Source organism: Littorina saxatilis, linkage group LG7 (genome assembly GCF_037325665.1).
Source record: "Littorina saxatilis isolate snail1 linkage group LG7, US_GU_Lsax_2.0, whole genome shotgun sequence".
NCBI classification, from domain to species: Eukaryota; Metazoa; Mollusca; class Gastropoda; order Littorinimorpha; family Littorinidae; genus Littorina; species Littorina saxatilis.
The window spans coordinates 56,716,855-56,735,507 of NC_090251.1; the positions used below are offsets into that span (position 1 = coordinate 56,716,855).

General features: G+C 41.1%; 1 protein-coding gene across 1 annotated transcript in view; it reads left to right on the plus strand.

Annotated features, from left to right (window-relative positions):
* Positions 1-1,292, plus strand: part of LOC138970253 (myomodulin neuropeptides 1-like) — a 9,866-nt gene extending 8,574 nt beyond the window's left edge. The window contains exon 2 of the mRNA XM_070342750.1: positions 1-1,292. This exon is cut by the window's left edge and continues 1,591 nt beyond it. The gene's annotated coding sequence lies outside the window, so the exon portion shown is untranslated.
* Positions 1,293-18,653: the final 17,361 nt, after the last annotated feature.

The following is an 18,653-nucleotide window of genomic DNA, read 5'->3' on the forward strand; positions in this document are numbered from 1 at the left end:
CACACACACACACACACACACACACACACAAACACAAACACACAACCACACAACAATACACCATAAGCCGTGTACATAAAAGCCCCCGCTCTTCTCTCCCACCCGTCACCCCCATCCGCCATCTCTCTCTTCTCGATGATTCTATCCGAAAATGAGTAACCATAATATAATGTTTCATGTCTGTGTTTTCCCCCAAGTTAACAACGTGTTCAAATGGATACGTACAAGTTTTCAACACGAATTCCATCTTTGAGTCATCATTCCCATACTTTTAGGTCAAGGATGCTTTTTCAAGGAATTGTACAGAGAGAACTGTTAAAAGATATTAATATAACACACACACAAAAGAGAAGGTAACAGTTCAATGTGGAATTAAACGTGAATCATTTTAAATGCATAAAGAGGCTTAAACAAGGAAACCTTTTTTTCTTCTAGAAACTATCCTATGATATAAGATACAAAGCAATTGAACTGATTCTCACTCTCTCTCTCTCTCTCTCTCTCTCTCTCTCTCTCTCTCTCTCTCTCTCTCTCTCTCTCTCTCTCTCTCTCTCTCTCTCTCTCTCTCTCTCTCTCTCTCTCTCTCTCTCTCTCTCTCTCTCTCTCTCTCTCTCTCTTTTGTTTGTAATTCCCATGTCATAACTTAAACATTCCATTAGTCTTATGTTTCCCGCACACGTGTAAACCTTACAGAATGTCTCACAACTGAGTGCTTATTATGTTATTATGTACTACCACAAACTCAGATCTCAAAGTCAAACTGTGATTTTATCTCATTTTTCTGTTTAACAAAAATCCAGTCTACAAGTTATCGTTGATCGAGTGATATTCGTTAATTGTTGTTGCGTTTCTGTTGTCCACTGTGCCCATGTAACGTACGACAGAAACATGTAGCCATCCTAAAGCTGGGATTCCATCAGCAGAACACGCTGACACTTCTTTGTTCGGGTTGAGGCAAAAACATCGCTTTTGTCCAATACAGAATGCCCTTATGCAGTAAGCATCACAAGTTATGCGGTATAATACGCACCAGCTCCGGCTGTTATAAGTCGCAAATATATTTGTCGCTTAGTATGTCGCAGATGTGCTAAAAGAAGCAGACGCCTTCCGCGCTTTTGGAATCCTAGCTCAAGTATGCTAATGAATCCTAATGATGCTTGCTAATCAATGAAGACCCTAAGTGTTTGAATCGCGTGCTCTGTATCCCGTGTGTTGAGTGCCTAACAGCATGTCTCCTCTCTTAAGATATGTGAATCTTTTTGGCCAGCAGTCAATAAACAATGGAATGCGTCCACCTCATCTTTCTTCTCTTTTCTGTTTGGATGTTCGTGACGTCAGACACAGACGTTCTGTTTCAATGTTCGTGACGCCATTCATATTTTTTGTGTCGATGTTCGTAATGTCCGACTCGTTTTCTCTGTGTGTGTGTGTGTGTGTGTGTGTGTGTGTGTGTGTGTGTGTGTGTGTGTGTGTGCGTGCGTGTGTGCATGGGTGTGTGTGTGTGTGTGTATGTGTCTGTCTGTGTCTGTCTGTGTGTGTGTGTGTGTGTGTGTGTGTTCGTGACGTCATTCATATTTTTTGTGTCGATGTTCGTAATGTCCGACTCGTTTTCTGTGTGTGTGTGTGTGTGTGTGTGTGTGTGTGTGTGTGTGTGTGTGTGTGTGTGTGCGTGCATGTGTGTGTGTGTGTGTAGGTGTGTGTGTGTGTGTGTGTGTGTGTGTGTGTGTTTCACGGCTTACTGATCCCGTTTATTGTTTGTTTGCTTAACACCGGACCAACCAGTCCTAGCACTAACCCCATAATGCCAGACGCCAGGCGGAGCAGCCACTAGATTGCCAATTTTAAAGTCTTAGGTATGACCCGGCCGGGGTTCGAACCCACGACCTCCCGATCACGGGGCGGACGCCTTACCACCAGGCCAACCGTGCCGGTCTACTGATCCCGTAACCCGCCAGAGTGGTAGGGGCACTGAACTGGCGAGCGCTGCACCGTCTCCACCTTAGGCCGGTGTTACACGAAATTTTTACTCCGGAGTAAATATTTCGTACGAAATTCTTACTTATTTATTCGTCATGGGAGTAACATTTTTGTACGAAATGTTTACTCGGAACTCACCTGTCTTGGGGAGTAATTTTCTCGTGAAATGGGGGAGTGCTTTTTTCGTAAAGGGAGTAACTTTTTCGTACGAAATGTGTACTCCGGAGTAAAAATCTCGTGGGAGTAATGTTCTCGTGTTACACCGGTTGTGAGCAATCTCCTGGGATGCTATACTGTTTGACTAATTAGAATCAAAAACGTTGCCCGCTATAATCCGTTCTTGTTCTGAATGAGAAAACAAGAGATGTGGGTTCAAGGAACGTTTAGTATTGACAAAACAATACGATACATTTACCAGTGCGTCAATCCACTGATCTGTTGAGCAGACAGACAGACAAACACTTATGAAACAAGTAATGAACTTAACTTTGAATCGTGGATGCAACTCGCTTGCAAGATGCCGTCGAGATAATGATCAATGACGAAATGAATAAAATATATTTCCGCTTTTTTTTTATTTTTTTTATTTTTTTTATTATGCCAGTGAAACCGCTGTTCAGCGTTAAAGTCCCGAGTTTTCCTTCTAAATAACAATTTCCCAATGTTATCTGGTATGCATACGTCTAACAGAAAGACGTAATGCTAAACTTTCTGTAGTGATGTCACTTTGCTTTGACGTCAAAGATTGCAAGAGGCTGTGGGTTCCATAAGAAGTGTCTTCGCACCGACTCCGGGATTTTTGGAGCTGAAGGTACGCAAGGACAGTTTGTAGGATAAGCAGAATGCTAATTGGTTAGCTGTGTAGTACCAGATTTACACAAGTTCCTTTTTTCAAATATTGAAAAGCTCGCTTTCGCTCTCATTTCAATACTTACAACAGTAACTAGTGTTAATCTGGTACGCCACAGCAAGCCATGTAGTGTTCTCTATTCATTACACGGTCAAACAGAGTGTCTCTGATATGTGGTAACATTCTCCATGACCCAGAATCAAAATGTGTGCCTCTTTGGCGATACATTTTTTTTGCAGGTTTTATTCTGTTTTCTTGTTTGATCTTTTTTATTTATTTTTATGCGTGAAATTGCTGTTATTGATTTTGTTGGGAACGGGCTTTTAAGAACCAACCTTACAAAATGGTTAGACAGATATGCTGTGGAATCCTTGATGTCTCCTTTGACGTGACCAAGAATGCACTGTTCTACATTTATCCTGCCTAGAGACTGTCAATTCGCTGTTCAATATTATTCCGCTCCCTGATCCTTTGCCGCGAGCATTGGAAACAAAAAATTAGGCAGAGTATCTCCCTGAAACAAAGTCCAGTTTTATTGCTTTTTGCAGATATTGCCGTCCATAATCCGTTATTTTTCTTCTCGCTTTTTTTTTTCGTTTCTTATTCTTGCGGTATGTTACCGCGTCTCTGTCTTCCGCTGCCAACTTCCTGACAAGCAAAGCCACGGTAGATAACCCTGCGACAAATTACGTTCCATGCTCACCTCCCCTTCTCCCTCATTTCTCCCGTCGCCTTGCGCCCGTCCCCCCATCCCAATTCCTTTAAAAATGAGTCTCCTTCTTCTTCGATAGCCAATGTTTCCTTTTTTTGGTATGAGATGAGCACATCAGAACTAAGAGTTTATGTCCGTCCAAGTTACTACAAGTCTTCAGGTAAACTGACCGGTCTAGGAAAATGTATGAGTGAAATATTACTAAGATATGTAAATGTTCACAGTCAAACGTAAGGGGGTTGCTTTGTTTCTCATCAAAACAGCTGAACACATCTTCTTCTACTATTACAAAGGGTGTTAGGAGTTTCTGTCTGAGAAATATGAAAGACAAACGTTTCATCAGCAAGGATAGACAACGATCACAGGGATATTGTACCCAGAATCACTGAAAATGTCAAGGAATTTTATCTGACGAGGCGTGTACACGGGGCATACAACTTTCAATGGACCATACACACCAACCTCTAGCCTGTAGATCTTGATGTGGGTGTCTTTTTCAAGTTATATTTGAGTTGAGATATTTGTTATAAAACCATAAAGCAAACTGGTTTCTTTCGTAAGTTGTTTCTAGTTTTCTTTGTGGCTACTCGCGCACACACACACACACACACACACACACACACACACACACACACACACACACACACACACACACACACACACACACACACACACACACACACACACACACACACACACACACACACACACACACACACACACACACACAAACGTCGTATGCAATAGAGAAGAGAAATATTGTTGTTCAGAAACACATCTTATTTGTATATTGAAACCAAACGATCGATTATCGCCATTCTAATACAGAACTGCTTGTGCAGATGGTATGTGGTACCTAGCAAACGTCCAAGCCTTACTTTGGGGCAACATGTATTTACAAGGGTGGTGGGGATTAACAAGGTGTATCATTTACGGTATATATATATATTATTTTAAATCCCCAATGTGTGATGTCGATCATTTCTAGAATTCAGTCCGAGAAGATCGAGCTTTTTTCTGAATATATCTGAATCTTTCGGATCAATCCTTTAGGTGCAAGCAAATTACATTGTTAAGTATTAACCTATCAGCATTTTCAAATTACTATTCCTATTCCATGTGTAGTTCCTAGGCTTTCGAACGGAGTAATTGCTTTTTCGTCGAAATGTCGACCGAAAATAATTGTGTATGCCCCACATGCACTGATAATTGCAAAATTACTCATTTCGTTATTTTTTTCATTTCCAGCCCAAACCCAAACCATTCTATTTCAACGATAATAGCGACGGAGCGATATTGCAAATAGTCAATAGGATAATGTGCGCATTTCCTTTGATTATCCTGTAACCAGCTGCACAACTCCGTTAAAGCGAGTTATTCTGGTGTGTTTCACTACCTAGTAACAATGTATGGACAATTTATCTCAAAAGAAAACACCTCATTGTCATCTCAACGGGATGATTATGTTTTGAGCAATTTTCATTGATCTCTCTTTCTCTTCTTCCGGTCTGTTTGTCTGTTATTTTCTCTCTTTTCTGTTTCTGTCTGTCTGTCTGTCTGTCTGTCTGTCTGTCTGTCTGTCTGTCTCTCTCTCTCTCTCTCTCTCTCTCTCTCTCTCTCTCTCTCTGTGTCTATCTCTGTCTCTGTCTCTGTATCTCTCTCTCTCTCTCTCTCTCTCTCTCTCTCTCTCTCTCTCTCTCTCTCTCTCTCTCTCTCTCTCTCTCTCTCTCTCTCTCTCTCTTTCACACACGTACACACGCCCACACCCCCCACACACACACACACACACGAAGAGCAAGTGGCCTGGACGACAATTTACAGAATGGCAATTGATAGAACGACGCTGAAATGACTTCCTCTGTTGACGGAACGAGTATGTTGGTCCAAGTTTAAAAAAATGGCACTCTGTTTTTTTAAATCTTTTCAGCTACAATAAATATACATTCTCCTCCAATTCCAATGAAATCGGAACTAACATGCAATCCGAACAGACATAAACTACAACATCCTTGTTGTGTTTTAAACCCATCCCCAAAACAACAAACACAAAAAACACTCCAAGCCCTCCCCCCCCCTCCCCCCCCCCCCCCCGACTTACCCCCCACCCAACACCCATTTTTTTTTAAAAAAATTTAATTTTTTGTTTATATGGTCGCATCCCACAGCAATACTCCAACAAACTGAAAGACGAGAAAGGATATTGCAACAAGGGAGATTACTCGAACATTTCAAGGGAGGTGACTGATTCCGATCACTTGCATTCAAAGGCCAACAAATACATTGGTCTCCGCCGATCACCGACACGGACTTGCTTCCCTTGTACAAATTGGCCTTGACGAATTAAACACATTGACATTTAGTTACAAGATGGAGGTAGAAACGAAGAGCCGGGTGATGGGGTAGGAGATCTATGTCATCGAAGTTCAGATAATAGCGGCGTACTACTCAACTCAACTCAACTCAACTCAAATTTTATTGGCTTCAATTTTCAAAGAAGAATTTGTCTTGCGCTTGGGAGAAAGTAAGAGTATAACATATAAAAACAGCATTCATATCACATTTCATGTATCACACACAGTAATCACTAGTATAAGCCTACAATTATCACATTTGTACCTGTATCATACATGCAAATAAATAGTATCACATTTCCACGTATCACACACAATATATACATTACATAACACTGGGATATCAAAACAAAACAACAAAACACAAAAACAGAGACTGGATACAAAAACAAAGAGACTGGATACAAAAACAAAGAGACTGGATACAAAAACAAAGAGACTGGATACAAAAACAAAGAGACTGGATACAAAAACAAAGAGACTGGATACAATAACAAAGAGACTGGATACAAAAACAAAGGGACTGGATACAAAAACAAAGAGACTGGATACAATAACAAAGAGACTGGATACAAAAACAAAGAGACTGGATACAATAACAAAGAGACTGGATACAAAAACAGAGACTGGATAAAATAAATATTGTGTGCTCTTGCAAAGACATCATCAGATCGAACTCAAAATGGCTCTAATATGCTTCAGGTATTTTATTAATGTACACTTCAATTTTAATGTAAAGGGGCACTTCTGTATCGGTTAAAAACTAAACGCGCCCTTGAACTTTGGATCCAGTGTCAAAAATCTGAATGTCTATCATCATAGCATGTCGGCAATTTGTCTGAAACTTTTATCAATATAAGCATTTTGCTACTACTTGTATTAACCTCAGGTTGCTATGATTCACACTTTCGACACTTACCTCTGTCCGCCAGTGTGGAGCAACCAAAATACTCTTTGTTATAAGTAAGCATGTATTATTCGACACTTCAAATAAATCTGCCAGCGTTAAGAATCAAATTAACTTTACTATCTCAAGAACGTCTTTTTATATTTAGTCAAGTTTTGACTAAATATTTTAACATCGAGGGGGAATCGAAACGAGGGTCGTGGTGTATGTGCGTGTGTCTGTCTGTCTGTCTGTCTGTGTGTGTGTGTAGAGCGATTCAGACTAAACTACTGGACCGATCTTTATGAAATTTGACATGAGAGTTCCTGGGTATGAAATCCCCGAACGTTTTTTTCATTTTATTGATAAATGTCTTTGATGACGTCATATCCGGCTTTTCGTGAAAGTTGAGGCGGCACTGTCACGCCCTCATTTTTCAACCAAATTGGTTGAAATTTTGGTCAAGTAATCTTCGACGAAGCCCGAACTTCGGTATTGCATTTCAGCTTGGTGGCTTAAAAATTAATTAATGACTTTGGTCATTAAAAATCTGAAAATTGTAAAAAAAAATACAAATTTATAAAACGATCCAAATTTACGTTTATTTTATTCTCCATCATTTGCTGATTCCAAAAACATATAAATATGTTATATTCGGATTAAAAACAAGCTCTGAAAATTAAATATATAAAAATTATTATCAAAATTAAATTGTCCAAATCAATTTAAAAACACTTTCATCTTACTCCTTGTCGGTTCCTGATTCCAAAAACATATAGATATGATATGTTTGGATTAAAAACACGCTCAGAAAGTTAAAACAAAGAGAGGTACAGAAAAGCGTGCTATCCTTCTTAGCGCAACTACTACCCCGCTCTTCTTGTCAATTTCACTGCCTATGCCGTGAGCGGTGGACTACGAGTATACGGTCTTGCTGCGTTGCATTGCGTTCAGTTTCATTCTGTGAGTTCGACAGCTACTTGACTAAATATTGTATTTTCGCCTTACGCGACTTGTTTTGTTATTGTGTTTCTCGTAATGTTAGCTGTTGGCATCATTATGCCGCCGTAAGTAGCAAAACGTCAACTGGGGTTGACACAGAACAACGCTTAAAGCGTGATTAAAACATTCAGTCAGTCTGTCGGCTTAACAGGTCAAAACTGAACAGCGTGTCAGGCAGTGAAGTAAATAAGAGAATGAAAAACACACACGAACAAACAAGAACATATCCCATATCACTCACTGTCAATAAAAACAAAACCTCGCTGTCTCGTTGCTCAATGACTGTCTCGATCTATGTCAAATGCCATATTTTGTTTAAAAGTACAAATAACGTATAATGGCTTTAGATTTAGCAAATAAAACGGACTCTCGCTTGTGTGAATCTTGTTCCCAATAAAACAAATTAAAAAGTGCATTTCGGGGCAGAATTTCCTTTCGACTTTAAAGTAGCCTACCAAGCTGAAATAGAATCCCATAGTCCGGACCGAGCCGAGGACTACTTGGTAAACATTTAAGACTCAAAGACTCAAAGACTCAAAATGTTTACTGTCCTCATAAAAACAAGGAAAATTGCCTTACAGTGTCAGGCGATCACAGACATAAAAACATCACATGTATTAAGAATTAAACGATTGCACTTAAAACTAATAACTCTAGCCCGCTTCATATTTGCTGTAAACTTAGAATTAGAATTGCATTAAAACACATGTAACATCCTGAGCGTCTCTCGCAGCACTCACACTTACAGACACACACATTTAAAAGAAATAGCTTAAAAATTGCGGTCGCCACAGTGCTTCCTCGGTTTTTTTTAATACAAAATTGACTTTAGAGCTATAACAAAAAAACATTCTGGGGAAACACAAATTCTGTCCAGTCCTGTCTAACTCGTTCAGACAAGCATTGACTGAATGTTACGGGAAAAAAAGATAAATTGACTACTTTTTTGCGGGGAGGGGGTAGGGGTGTGGAAGGGGAGCGGAGAAGGGGTTTTAAAAATGAGAAATGATCCGTAGAACGCTGTTTGTAGCGATAAGCAAAACGGTTGAGGCTGATTCATCGAGCGAAAGATTCTCCTCGTATCCGTAGAGCCCTAAAGAGGTGTGCATTGACTTTTCGTCTCCGTCCTAATTGTCAGCGTCCGCTGATATCTAGACCAGAAAGATCAGATTATGCCAAAACCATTTAGGCAGAAAATACTCATGCTGCAAAAAAACAAAAAAGAACAAGAAGAAGATGATGAAAACAGAGTGTTCCCCCTTGATTTCTACTCGTTTTCAGTGAGAAACTAGCGCAGATTTTGCGACACACATTAACAGTTAAATGTGAAACAGTTCTGTATCTAAACTGATACCCCAATAAAAGCAAATCGATGTTACCAATTTCGCTACGGAATGTAATTCGGTACTTTTACTTCTTGCCTATTAGATTGAGCTAAACAACAACAACAACAACAACAACAACAACAACAACAACAACAACAACAACAACAACAACAACAACAACACATAAAACGAAGCAAAAACACATGTAAGAAAAACAGAAAAAGTTAACACACAGCACGAGAATCGCAGACAGAGACAATTATAGCTACGCTTAACCACACACACACACACACACACACGCACGCACGCACGCACGCACGCACGCACGCACACACGCACGCACGCACGCACGCGCACACACACACACACACACAAACACACACACACACACACACACACACACACACACACGCACGCACTCTCTCTTACACACACACACAGACACACCAAAACACACACACACACACACACACGCACTCTCTCTTACACACACACACAGACACACCAACACACACACACACACACACACAGACACACCAACACACACACACACACAGACACAAACACACCAACACACACACACACAGACACACCCACACACACACACACACACACACACACACATACACACACACACACACACACACACACACACACACACACACACACACACACACACATATTACACAAAACCAAACCACAAGCACAAGCCGCAAAAGATAAGAAACATTATACTGAAGAAACAGCCTCAACGTCAAAAGATAAGAAACATTATACTGAAGAAACAGCCACAACGTCAAAAGATAAGAAACATTATACTGAAGAAACAGCCACAACGTCAAAAGATAAGAAACATTATGCTGAAGAAACAGCCACAACGTCAAAAGATAAGAAACATTATACTGAAGAAACAGCCACAACGTCAAAAGATAAGAAACATTATACTGAAGAAACAGCCACAACGTCAAAAGATAAGAAACATTATACTGAAGAAACAGCCACAACGTCAAAAGATAAGAAACATTATACTGAAGAAACAGCCACAACGTCAAAAGATAAGAAACATTATACTGAAGAAACAGCCACAACGTCAAAAGATAAGAAACATTATACTGAAGAAACAGCCACAACGTCAAAAGATAAGAAACATTATACTGAAGAAACAGCCTCAACGTCAAAAGAAACGCCTTCGCTTCCTATGTACACTTCCCGAGTCGTTACGATCGAAACACAAGAATTGTAAGACATCAGACAACTGTGCCGATCTGGGTTAGTAGCCGCAATGCCAAAGGGTTCATCAGTCTCGTTGACTGCCACTCTGTCTCTCCCATTCATGTTCTTCCTCTATTCACAAATGTCCAGACGTCTCATAAATATGTGAAGAGATGGCGTAAAGGACTGGCTGCCATAAAGCCTACTTGCTTTATCTCGAGAGTCTCTTCATTCGCCTCGTCAACGTCCGCAACAGTTGTCGACTATCGATGCATCGGGTGCAGCCCTCCCAAATGTTTGTCGACTATCAAATGTGGGTCTTTCGATGGGATGCTGAGTCCCTATTGTTTGTGAACTCTCACAATTTGGACTATCGTTGAATAGAGAATATCAATTCTGGTACTATCGATGTATGTGGTGCAGCTCCCCCCCCCCCAAATGTTTGTCGACTATCAAATGTGGGTCTATCGATGGGGCGCCGAGTCCCTATTGTTTGTGAACTCTCACATCTTACACTATCGTCGAATAGAGAATATCTATTCTGGGACTATCGATGTATAGGGTGCAGCCCCCCAAATGTTTGTCGACTATCAAATGTGGGTCTATCGATGGGGCGCCGAGTCCCTGTTGTTTGTGAACTCTCACACCTTACACTGTCGTCGAATAGAGAATATCAATTCTGGTACAATCGATGTATAGATCGAAGCAATCCAAATGTTTGTGGACTATGAAATGTTGGACTAACGATACATAAGGGGCAGCGTCCGTATTTATTCTGGACTATCCAATCTGGGACTATGGATGAATAGAGCTCCTAGTGCTTATGGAATATCAATTCTGGTGCTGTCCAAGTATAAGTCGCAGCGTTCCAAATGTTTGTGAACTATCAAATATAGGACTATCGATATATAGGGTGCAGCATGGGTCTATCGATGGAATGCAGAGTCCATAATGTTTGTGGAATATCAATTCTGGTACTATCGATGTATAAGTCGCAGCATTCCAAATGTTTGTGAACTATCAAATATAGGACTATCGATATGTAGGGTGCAGCATGGGTCTATCGATGGAATGCAGAGTCCATAATGCTTATGGAATATCAATTCTGGTGCTGTCCAAGTATAAGTCGCAGCGTTCCAAATGTTTGTGAACTATCAAATATAGGACTATCGATATATAGGGTGCAGCATGGGTCTATCGATGGAATGCAGAGTCCATAATGTTTGTGGAATATCAATTCTGGTACTATCGATGTATAAGTCGCAGCATTCCAAATGTTTGTGAACTATCAAATATAGGACTATCGATATGTAGGGTGCAGCATGGGTCTATCGATGGAATGCAGAGTCCCTAATGTTTGTTGACTATCAAATGTGGGACTATCGATGTATAGGGTGCAGTGTCCATGTCGTCTTTGGACTATCAACTCTGTGTCTGTCGATTGATAGAGTGCAAGTTCTACTGGTTGTGGAATATCAAATAAGTGACTGTCAATGTATAGAGTGCAGCGTTCCAAATGTCTGTGGACTATCAAATCTGCATCTATCGATGTATAGGGTACAGCGTCCCTCATGTTTCTTGACTATATGACATTTGGGACTGTGGATGTAAAGGTCGCAGCGTTCCAAATGTCTGTGGACTATCAAATCTGGGACTATCAATGAATAGAGTCCCTTGTGTTAATGAAATATCAAATTCTGGTACTATCAATGAATAGAGTCCCTTGTGTTAATGAAATATCAAATTCTGGTACTATCGATGCATAGGGTGTAGTGTCCCTGTCGTCTTTGGACTATCAAATCTGTGACTTTTAATGTATAGAGTACAGAGTTTCTAATGTTCGTGTGATATCAAATATTGGACCATCGATGTTTAGGTCGCAGCGTTCCAAATGTCTGTGGACTATCAAATCTGTAGAGGTTACATGCCGAGTCTCAGTGAATATTAACAATAATGGTCGAATGCGCTTCATTTCTTTCTTTTAACAAGCATTTTGTGTACGGGTGCAACACTGAGGCGGCAGCTAATAACCACAGCGTGTTTTACAATGTCCATATCCAACTTTATTTTCCCAGTATTGTTGACGTGTACAAATGCAAACATTTATGTCAACCTTCTTCCTGAGATTCGCCCCAGACACATAAACATACAGACACTCTGGCTGTAGACGTCATCATTTCCTGTGCCACCTTACAGGGGAGTGGATAATTCACTTCAAGAAATGCAGCCATCATCAGACGACGGCGTCATCCTAAACAATAGGGACATCCAGATTCAACCTTCGTCAGACGAACATTCGTCGGTGGTGGGGATTTCCTCTCTATTTTTAACTTTGTGCCTCAATGCGCATGCGCTTGGTTTTTGGCGCTCACCACTGCTTGCCGAAGATCGGGATCTGCGTGGTGAAAAAGGCATGTTTGACGAACCTCATTCAGCAATCTTCGTGAGTACTTTTAGTCCTTTTCATAAGGTTAAACATATGTTTTATGTGCGCAGTGTTAAAGTTTAATATCTTTACGACGCTTCTGTGGACTGTGCATCTGTAAACTGTTCATTTTGGAGGCGTAGTGCATGAACACGGATACCCACACAAAACTCAGAACTTGAGTCGACGGGCGACATATCCTGCCAATTATCTCCCTTGATCTCTCTTGCACAAGACACTTGTTTCCACTAGGCCTATTTGTTTTAGAGTTGGGAGATTTTACAGGAATGAATCTAAATATCGAGAAAAAAAATTCAGTGTTGCGTGTGTACCCAGCTGAGCATATTCAGATGTCTGGAATATCAAGTTCCGATAAAAATGACTCGTCATATTTAACACTACTTGTAATCACTGTTTCGAAAAACAGACGAACGCACGAAGAACTTCGCGTAGATCTGGACCGAAATTAGAAAGTGGTGACCGTGACGGGATGTGACGTCACCACTTCAACAAACTCGCGAACATCGGAACTCACGAACTTTTGACGAAGGCAAATCTGGATGTCTCTATTAAGGTACCACGCTCGGATGGTACCACGCTCGGATGGTACCACGCTCGGATGATCCCCCGTTCTTGTATATCTTATATAATTATTGTCATTGTCATTGTCATTGTCATACCCTGACACAGCCGCTAATATACCTTAAGGCAGAAAATCTTTGGCAAAAAATACAAACCTAGAGAAAAGAAATCATGAAAAGACAAGAATCGATTGAAGTCGTTTGACACTTAAATGCTTTTTATTGCCTTGGGTTTCGCAAGACCTTTACTTACTGTAGTCTATATTTAAGGTGCAGTGCGTTACTTATTTCCAATGATTGTTAAAGGGATAATACCCTCAGACCCTCAGATCGCTTCCAAAGTTATACCATACGAACCTGCGTTACAAACAAAATGCCACCGCGCAGGAGGACTGCCTTCCCTTTGCAAAAAAAAGTGTTTCGAAAGCGTAATTGAATGTCGAAGAATATGCAAAAAAAAGAGCAATTGTTTGTCATGGTCAGATGGGTTACTTCGACTGAGTTTCTTCCCTTGTTTGTGTGATGTATGTTACCAGGCGGCTTTGTCATCTTGACCACAGGCGGCGCTTCCCGACTACTTTTTGTCTCCAACATAGGAGGGGAGCAGCACCCTGAAGCGCATTCACGCACTTAAGTATATTTAGTTACCCTACGTGTGGTTCGTTTTTGAGAAATCGTACTGTATGCGTCTACATGTAGGTATATACAGTGGATTACCCAGATTCTTCAGATTCCTCACATTCGCAATAAACTCCTCCCAAATGGTTAGATAAATTGTATCCCTTTAACACATCTTGTCTGTGTTTGTTTTCTTAATTATTGGATTTGGAACTATAGCGGTCTGTCTATTTTGGATGTCTTTGTGGGTATCAAAATAATTTTCTGATTTCACGCGATCGAATGTGGTCAAACATGACTGCACCAGCCAAACCAGCGATGTGTCCAAATGATTTCCGGCCACCGCGGGCTATGATTATCTCTTCACTTTCTGTATCAATACTTGTGTGGACACGTTAATTCCAGGACATTTCCTGCCTCATGCTTAACAGACATCAGTGCGTCAGTCGTCAGTCGTCATAGCATGGACCCTTTCTCCACCATCTGAGCTGCCTCATTTAGTACGGCACACAATTAACGAAAATGTGTATGGTTCCTTCCGTAGAACACATTTTCAGTAAACATTTTCATCAGAGTGGCTTGCAAGAACAGAACAGAAGGTGGTAAAACGATCACTAACGTTTATTGCCTAATACGTTTGTGCGGCCGCAGATTTCGCTTGAACTTTCGACAAAAAAACCCATTAAGATTAATTTTCTTAATTTAGTAGGCAGTATCTTCTTAACCATTTATTTGTTCGTACAAATAAACAAATCATCTGAAAGTGCAGCTTCTGCGGAGTTACTGATGGCACCGACGATTCATAAAAGCATGTCGCAATAAAAAAAAATACCTGACAATCTGCATGCATTTATCGGCACCCCTTTTAATCACAAGCAAAGGGAAATGACGTACTGTTGCATCGCCACCAGGAACTCAAGTAATACACCCGCATTAAAGATACATTCCCTCTTGTATAAGCGAGCGTGTTCACTACTTCTTCTTCTTCTTCTCCGATCACACTGATATTGTCAGGCCGGACAGCGATGCGAATGGTGGTCACTACAACAAGATCGGCCTAAAACCTGATATCGATTGGACGAAGCCGATTTCAAGAAGTCCATTTCACGACGCTCGCTGCACGAAGCTTTGGCACTGAATTTTGCTGACTTGAATTTGGTCAACTTTGGGCTAATTCAAGGAAGGCCTGAAGATTGTGCATGCGCTGCTAGTATACTTCCATCTTGAGATAAAGATTGTGCATGCGCTGCTAGTATACTTCCATCTTGAGATAAAGATTGTGCATGCGCTGCTAGTATACTTCCATCTTGAGATAAAGATTGTACATGCGCTGCTAGTATACTTCCATCTTGAGATAAAGATTGTGCATGCGCTGCTAGTATACTTCCATCTTGAGATAAAGATTGTGCATGCGCTGCTAGTATACTTCCATCATGATATAAAGATTGTGCATGCGCTGCTAGTATACTTCCATCATGATATAAAGATTGTGCATGCGCTGCTAGTATACTTCCATCTTGAGATAAAGATTGTGCATGCGCTGCTAGTATACTTCCATCTTGAGATAAAGCAACAGTTACCAGCCTGGCTGCTGCCTGTACTGTGTGGGACATTTTGCTCAATTTATTTTTGGACATCGGTGTCCGGTGTTGTCCTCAGTGGTCTTCGGTCTTTGGTGCAAATATAGTTTGTTTATCTGACGCATTGCTCTGAACCTTCTTAATCTTCTTCTTCAGCGTTCGACGGTTGTGTCCTTATAATCTTAGGCCTGCTGATTGTATAAACTTGCATGTTCGGTGCAAGCCTTCCACAGTTCCCCAAAGTGTTTTGTCGGGGGACTTTTTCACGACATAGCACCAGTATACTGGCGGTAGGAAGAAAAATGTATTAAAAAAATTCACAGACACCAGAGACGGTAAAGGGAGGCAATCGTTTCCACTGCCAGTTTGCTAAATAGGCCAGAAAGGATGAGTTGTTTCCCATGAACCGTTTTCTACATGGAAGTGTGTTTCCAACCCCACCCAAAAGTGTGTTGGTGTCTCAAAGAGCAAAACTTTTTCCGAAATCCAATAATTTACCAATTTCTCTGAAAATATTTGGATTATGTGTTAAATTTACCCTCGTACATGTTATGTTAATTAGAAACATTTAAGAATCAAATATTTCACAAAAGCAAACCAATTTAATGTAAGTGCATCAGATATTTAATGATTTTTTTGGAAATGTGTCAAAATTCGGCAAAATTCGGTGTGTTGAAAGACTTTGGCCAGGTCAGGTCGCGCGGGGGGGGGGGGGGGGCATGGAGAGGGCAGGCTTGTAGAATGTGCTGGGGGGTTTGATCGTCCTCGCCACAGTCACATAGAGCTGTGGCTGCAACGCCTATTGTCCTCGCCACAGTCACATAGAGCTGTGGCTGCAACGCCTATTGTCCTCGCCACAGTCACATAGAGCTGTGGCTGCAACGCCTATTGTCCTCGCCACAGTCACATAGAGCTGTGGCTGCAACGCCTATTGTCCTCGCCACAGTCACATAGAGCTGTGGCTGCAACGCCTATTGTCCTCGCCACAGTCACATAGAGCTGTGGCTGCAACGCCTATTGTCCTCGCCACAGTCACATAGAGCTGTGGCTGCAACGCCTATTGTCCTCGCCACAGTCACATAGAGCTGTGGCTGCAACGCCTATTGTCCTCGCCACAGTCACATAGAGCTGTGGCTGCAACGCCTATTCTTTTGAGGTGCGCCTTAAGGCCGCAGTGTCCAGTACGAAGGAGAAAAAATGTCAGTTTACTCCTGCTCTAGTGCGCTGGGCAGGCAGGGTGACGCTGCTGTCTTTCTGGTAGAAAGCTGCAAAGGAGTTGGCTGCGAGTTTCCCTGTCTGTAGTTCTCCTTTCACTTCTATTGATCTGAACCATTTACGATCGTTTTGACATATAGGAGATCTTCTGACTGAACAAGGTTTTTCGTAGCTAGAACATGTGGGCCTATACATATTTTTAGTGCAGGTAGGTCTAACTGCCCTATTATGTTAGTCTGGGAACATCAATATGTACAAAATCAACTCAAACACGACAACAAATCCATAAGAGAAACCAGGTTCTTGATTGTTGGTAAGTTTCAATTCAATTCTATTCAATTCAATACAACTTTATTATCTGAATGTAGGACAAGCAGAGTGTTTCTTTTGGCTCGTATACATATATATTACATCACATAAAATCACACTCTCGAAACATATAACAATTCACACATCTGCACACATATCCACACAACACACATCCATACCAACACCCTCACATTCATTTGTTCAACTAGAAGGATGCTCCCTATTACTAAATTGTAACAACTGTCGCAGATCTAAGATGGTGATCGTGAAGACTTTACGCTAGGCGGAATGAACCTTTGAGTCTTTGTCTTCCTTACTTAAGACATCCACAGCAAGGTACACCAAACCAGAACAACTATGTAAATCATATTGGTTTTTTTTAGCATCCATTTTAAACTTTTTGATCCTTGCATTTCTCCATGAAGACGTCTACACCAAACTAAAAGAAGAAGAAAACCCGCCATGCAAATATTATTCTGTCTGTTATCATCAATTTTGAAATTTGGAATCCTTGCATTTCTCAATGAAGACATCGATACAACAATCAAAAGAGAAGAAGAAAAAGCGCTACGCAATGTATATGTTGCCTTTCTTCATCAGTTCACAACAATAGACCAGATCGACCAAATCGCTTCTAACTATAGTGAAATCGACAGAAGGTAACTTCAGTGGTTGACAGCAAGAGCAGACGGTCATTTTCGCTGCAGACGAATTGAGGATATTGCAGACGACAGATAAATCCTATAAATACTGCTCCACGCGAACAGATGCTGGCCTATAATCATTCCCTACAGCAATCTCTCTGAAGAATACAGTACTTTACTTCAAGTCATTGCTAGTCCTTGGCAAATTACGACATTTCTAATAAACCCATACTCACTTTTCATGAGTTTAGTCTGGGGATATTGTGGCTTGGAAAGGAATGAAGGTAGGCTCCCCTTAAAATTCAACAACAACCAAACCACACATCATTTTCGTTCGAGTTTTATGCCGAGCAACTGCGAGTACCTTAATACGACAACAGCGTACAACAAAATTAAATGCACTAAAGAATAAACCATCATATGGCTACAAAGCTGAAGCTAGTTCCCTCCCCCCTATGTCCGTGTGGCAAGAATCAGACAGCAGAGCACATCCTGCAGGCTTGTCCATACCACAGTGCTCTGAGGGACACCATCTGGCCAGAGGAGACAGCGCTACAAAAGAAGCTATACGGGCCCAAAGAGGACTTGGAGAGGACAGCACGTTTCGCCCTGCAGTCCGGACTGACGATCTAACGGCGAACGACAAGAAGAAGAGGACTCCTCTACCCTCACCCCACCCCCACCCACCATCACCACCACCACAACCACCACCCCACCCCCACCCACCACCACACACACACACACACACACACACACACACAAACAAAGTTTCATCCAACCAATAGAATCAGTAACAATTTTGTCCTGATTATAAGATTCATAATATTGTCAAAGATGATGATGGAAGGTATGTTTTGATTGATATTGAATTTTTGAAAAAACGTCTGACCCTTGCAAATGTTTATGGCCCAAGTAATGCTGATTGTCCTGCCTTTTTTGATAAACTGTTTGAGACAATTGTGCAGA